This window comes from Rhea americana, unplaced genomic scaffold, assembly GCF_003343005.1.
Source record: "Rhea americana isolate MKP2758 unplaced genomic scaffold, rheAme1 scaffold_2, whole genome shotgun sequence".
Lineage (NCBI taxonomy): Eukaryota > Metazoa > Chordata > Aves > Rheiformes > Rheidae > Rhea > Rhea americana.
In genome coordinates, this window is record NW_028186149.1 from 17,102,887 (window position 1) to 17,109,176 (window position 6,290).

Here is a 6,290-nt window from a genome sequence, read left to right on the forward strand (position 1 = left end):
AAAAAAAAAAAAAAAAAAAAAAAAAAAAAAAAAAGTGTGTAGCTGAAAAAAGCAAAGTGCATCTGTCATTCCATTTTAAGTGCTAGCCATTGGTTTTATGTATTTTTAGTGGGCTGCAATTTCAAGCAAGTTATTCCAGTCTCTGGAGTTGTGTTAGACCACTACATTTTCTACATAATTTTGTAATTTGTAAAGCCTATGATCAGACCTACTATGACATTTATTAAAAGGTGTTCTTGTTTTCTTCTAATGTCTGTCTTCTCATGTGTAGGACTGCTCCGGACCTCTTCCTAAGCATCTGAAGACCACGTTGGTACGTCTGGTGCAATGTGGTTAGTCCAGAGCTCTTCCTAATGATGCTCTCCAGGCATCAGTCAGATGTTTCTTGGATGCTCTTCTGGGTGCTGTCCAGGGTTTCTCTCAGAACCTCTTCAAGGCAGGCTTCTTAGCCTGTTCATACGTTTGTCGTCTTTGTAAAATAAAACTAGAGAAAATACAAATTATAATTTAAAAATAATTTCTGCCTTGAGATTTTCAGAGTAGTTATGGGAATTCAAATCACACTGTTAACAAGATAATGAAGTACTGTTCTAAATAGTCTGAAAAGAAATGGTTCTAAGATTTTTGTCTAAATGTAATGCTACATCTGAGGACTCAAAGTAGCATTTGGAAGCTACATCTGTCAAATAATTTAGCAATMTTGTGCCTAATTTGCAAACAGTTGCTGTAGGTGTTGTACTGTCAAATGATGGTGTAACCAGATATTTTCACTTATGTGACTCCTTATACAGTGAATCTGAATCTTCTCTCCTGTAGGCAACAAATCCCTTCCATTTTAATACATAGTGTTTTCTGAGCCAAATTCTGATATTTTAAGGAAAAATGTAGTAATTGAAATATGTATATTTTTACAAAGCTAGTTATATAAAAATTGTTATTTTAGGAAATGAACCTTATGTATCAAAACTTTATTTTATTCTTAGCAAGGGTACTACCATGCCTTTTCTTTCTCTATACTTTTGAGAAAGCGGTTAAGAACACAAGATTACTATTTTTCTTGTCTATAATGTGACAGAATATTTGTTTTGTTGCATGTACACTTCCACACCAGAGTTAGATGTGATTTTTTTCTTGCATGCTTGTTTTTCACTTTTACYCTTCTCTTATCCTGTTTTTCACATCTCTCATCCTGTTTTTTCTTGTATCTAGCTGGTGTTTACTGGCTTTTCAAATTTTTACTTAGACTACTACTTTTATATTCCATATGGAGAACTTTTAAATCTTCTGTTGTGAGGTTAACACCACCTTGTGCTTCTTCGCCCTTCCAGCAGAATACTCTGTAGATCTGATTGTTGTCTCTACTAAAGAGTCACCTCAGCCTCCTCCCTCTCCTCTGGCAAAATGGAGGAGAGGTTTATTAGCAGAGAAGTGCAACACTTCCAGTTTGCCAGGTAGGTGATAATTGCCACATTCCAAAGAGATTACTACAGCAAAACCCTCACAGGTACACGTACTTCAAGTAAAAAGAAAACAGCTTCGCTTCTGGAGTTTGTTGATTTTTAAGTTATAAAACGTGTTTAATATGATGCTTGATACACTTTAACTTGGTTGTTTTAATTCTCTATTGAAAACTTAAAGAAACAGGTATTTTATTTCCTAGGATGGTTAGCTTTTCACAGTAGTTTCCCCAGTCATTCCTAATACAAAGTAATTACTATATTCCTGGCCACTTCCTTTTCCTCACCTTCCTATTTTCTATTACATACCTGTAATTATTATTGATTATACCTAATTCATTGTGCTTCTGAGACATAATACCTGATTTCTGCCTCTAAAAGTTTATAATCTCACACTTAGACATAAYATCATGAGTGATAGTAGGACACAAGGGGACAATTATATGGAAGAACAAGAGTGACCACTTCAAAAAACTGCGATCTTTACCATAGTTAACAAGTTGGGTGTTTGTAATTAAGTAAGCTCTGAGTTCAAAGTATTTTCATGGCTAGTACATGGAACGGAATACTACTGGTCTGAAGTGGTTTGTTTATTTCAGAGAAATGTATTATCTTATGGGCAGCTATATTTCTCCAATGTGTAGAGCATACATACCTTATTACTGTTGTAGACTGAATGACTTGCATACATCAGGGACTCCTTTCTTCCATTTCCCATCAGGATTCTYATGAGTCATGCTTCCCTGTGAACAGGTTCTGTTTATATGTTTGTCCCTCCCCTGTTTGGAACTGTGTCTTCATCATTGTGCTCCTTTTGGCTCATTTCTGCTTTTTCTCTTATGCTTGAGTGTCTTTTTGCTCCTTACCTTGTATTTAGTGCTCTGTGATAATGAAACAGCAGAAGGAATCAGATTTCTGTGTACTGTGTTCCCAGTCCTTCAAAAAACAGATTCTCCTCCTCACCAAATGAGGAGTTGTGTGTATGCCCATGTTGTTATTTTATCTAGAAAATCAGATGTCATTGTCAAAATTTTATTCACTTTGCTATATCTTGAATATTGTATGGGAATCCAAAGTACCTGACAGTGAGTACTTGAGAAAACAAATATTCCCAGGTCTAGTAACAATTACATTGTCTTCAGTTTGTTCTCTACCCTGGAGAACTTGGCAGTGTTCCAAGGCCTGGTTTGTGTGTTCAGACTCGGGGTCAAACGTTTTGCTAGAAGGACCTGAAGGGTTTCGGTACTGACATTGCAAGCCAGAAAGACAGTTCACACAGAAAAACTGTTCTCTCTCAATGAGGTGTGTTGCAGGAAGCTGATTAAGAGTGAAGAAAGTGAAGAGGTCAAAAAAGGAAAGGTTAAGAAGCCTCAAGTAGTATAAATGCTTATCTTTATACTCTAGTCCTTTGATATCTGTACTATCTGTAACAAGTGGTCTGGGCAAATCTGGCTGTATAACCACTTGCAATACTGCAGGACATGGAGTATATGATCTGTTCTGAGGCTTTTTATGATAAACGGAAGCCAGATGCTTTTGTTCTGGGATAAGTAGAAAAGAGGTAGGGGAATTACTATGTTAGTAGGCATTAACAGACTTCAGCTCAAACAGCTGCAGATTGGTGAATATAGATGTGCCAGAAAACATAGCTGTACTAAATTGAGGAAAGGATTTTCTGTCTCCTTTCTCTCCCAGTAACTTTTCCCTAAATCAGTAGGATTTTAATCATCAATGCCTTGAGTATTTCCAGGAAATTTGGAAGTAATGGGATTACAGGTTCACATTTTTCTTGTTACAAAGAGACAAAAGTACCCTCAGATTGAGCTTTTTTACTGCAAAATGATAGGCTAGCTTGTGCTATAAGAGCTAAATGCCATAACTAATAGTAGATGTTGATATTAGATAAATGGTTGCACATGTATTTTATTTTAAAACTTAAGGTTAAAAGGTTACAGAGATCGTCTTAACATTATGAAGATCCTTTTAGGAAGTGCTTGATGCCAGCTGCTATCATTTTATTAAGTAACATTGTGACATTGATACAATATTTACCCCAAAACAAAATGTTATATTTCAACAAAATTTAGAGAAAAGCATAAATTAACACTAAAAGTGTGGTAAATTAAACCTKCATTTCTGCTAACATTTAATTCAATTGGGTGAAACTTCTCTGATGTTTCAGCTTCCAGAGAGTATTCTAATACAATCTAWTTTTTTTCACAGTAGCAGGGTTGGCCCAAAATAATAGCAGCAAGCTCATGTCCCAGGTTATGATGTTCTTCATTATTCTTCCCTGTCTCACAGAAAGCACTTATTTTCTGAGTCTCTCTAAAGAGATGTATTCTAGATAGTGGCTGATTCTGAGAGAAACTCATTATTTACTGTTACATTAGCCCAGAAAAGAAACTGAGCACTCTCAAAGTAAAGATAAAGTTACAGTCAAGGACTGGAAGAGGTGTTGCAACAGCTAACAACCTCCATTTTTCAGAGGTTTTCAAGACCTCACTAGGCACACAGCTCTGAGCAATGTTGTCTGACCTTGTTTCTGGCCTTGCTTTGAGCAAGAAGTTGGGCTAGAGATTTCCTAAGATTCCTTCCCACTTGAATTACCTGTGATCCTTTGACATTTTAACCATTAGGCAACTGTTATCTGCAATGTGAATAAAAACAGAAATACAGTATTAGGTGCATTAAATGTGCTTAAGTATGTTATTATAGTAGGTATAATTAAATAAGGGATGTCATCGTATCCTAGGTAGAGTGCACTACAGGAATCACTAGGCAAAATGAGTCTGTGCTGGAGTTAAATTGTTGTTGGATTTCTCACTTTTCTTTTAAATTTATTTCAGAAAAAAATCCAAGTTTGCGTTATATTTTGAAATAAAACAGAAGACATTGTTGCAGCCCTGAGAAATCAACAGTCTATGGAAAGTAAGTCTTTTCAGTAGAGAGGTTTCAAATTCACCATAAAGAAATGTTAAGAATTCTGAAGCAAAGTTGTTACCCAGGTATTCTTTATAGTGTTCATCTGGGCAGTTGAAGGAGTGGGACTTCCTCTGCTTCTTCTGCCTTTGAAAGTGAAAAGTCAGTACAGTCCTGGTGATGAAGCACCACAAACACATCCTGTCTTGATTTCTCACTGCCAGGCAGAGTGAAAGGTAGGGCTTGGGAAACTGTCAATGAATACCTGTGAAAACTTTCTAGACTCCGACRGACTGACAGCTCCTGAGTGGCAAGATACTCATCCAAGTCCTGGCACACATAGTAGAGACCCTGGAACAGGAATGAACCTTGACAGTAAATCAGTATTTCTGCCAAGGATGGGGTGATAAAAACAGTAACAGGCCACCATTTTTGTAGGTAAGAATATTTGTAGATTTGGAGGAAAAAAAAAAAGTCCTTATAGGAGCTGATTTTTTGATTTTTTTTTTTTTTTTTTTTGAATAGCTGTATCTGCATGACAGGATATGCATTGTCATCTTTTAAAAATGTTAAGTAGAGTCAGCTTCTGTAATCTCATAAATAGTTCTGAGCATCCGAAATTCTAGGAGACAATCCAATAATAATTACTGTAAATTGGAAAAAAATGTCTATAGGTTTGAGCTTTATTTGGCTTATGAGAGTTCAGTAAAGATACAGCTAGAATTTGTCTTTCCTCCTCRACCATTTTATACGCTAATTTTAAAGCACATCATATTAGTATTGTGGTCAGTATGATTGCTTGCACAGTGGTGTTCCTTTGGGTAGATTAGAAGTAGCTTATAAACAGAAGATATAAAGAAATTATTGACTGTCAGTAGTAGCAAATCTTAAGTATGCTGAGATGTACTCATGTCTTAATCTGAAAGTAAAAAATATCTCACATCCAAGAAAAGATCAGGTGCTCTAGTTCTAAGTCCTTCAGAAATCTTCATCTATATAAATGAAGTAGTAGAGCCACCTAGCAAGTTTTTCCTTCTGCTTCTAAAAGGATGAAGATGTGGAGCAGAAATATTTAGTTTTACTTTCAAGTCCCCATATAAACATGGTCAAATATTGATCTGCATCAGAATTCTCATAACTTATCAATACAAAATAAGCATATTGTGTGTAGTGCCACTGGTAAGTGCCACCATCAGTGTTCTTCTCCATCATCATCTTAACGTGTATTTCCTCTCATCTAACTTGCAAGTGCTTTGGGATGAGTCTGCTTTTGGAACTGCAGAAATAGTTTGGATAAAATGTTGAAAATGAGATTATGATTCTACCCCATCCAATCAAGCCCTTGGAAATAAATTAGTATCGCAGGACTGATTTCAGAATAGAAAGCCAGCTGCTGAAGTGATAATAGGTATTGCCCAAACTTGCCACACCTAACTTTTAGTTTCCCAGGTCAGTAAATAGTCATCTTTGTGTATAAGTGTATCCACACCTCTCCTGTTCCATTAGTTCTGAGTATGGTAGGGTCCTTCATCTAGATTGGCAAATAGACTGAAGCAGGCACCCTCTTATTTTCATAGCACTAGGTATCACTTTGATATGCTCACAAGTAGAGAGGGTAATTACCAATGATTGTACAACCAGTGACACTGATATTACTAGTTCCCAAGCCTCCTTTTTAGGAATCTGGTTTTATTCAGCCTCAGAAAAAAAACTACTTAAAATTTCAGCTCAATTATATAGTTTCTTTCACACTCTACCTAACTTTTTATATTTTTTAGCAATATTTTTATTAGGAAAAATACTCTAAGAAATATTTTTAGRTTCTGTACTTAGACATTTGCTTCTAGCCCTTCCAATATTTTTCCAATAGGTTGCTCTATAGGTAGCTTATGGTTTTCAGTCTTACCAACT

General features: G+C 35.9%; 1 protein-coding gene across 1 annotated transcript in view; it reads left to right on the forward strand.

Moving 5' to 3' along the window:
• The first annotated feature begins 294 nt into the window (after positions 1-294).
• The window catches only part of LOC146596824 (ferric reductase 1-like), a 25,095-nt gene continuing 19,099 nt past the window's right edge, over positions 295-6,290 (forward strand). Inside the window, exon 1 of the mRNA XM_085303686.1 lies at positions 295-313. The gene's annotated coding sequence lies outside the window, so the exon portion shown is untranslated. The remainder of the gene's footprint in view (positions 314-6,290) is intronic.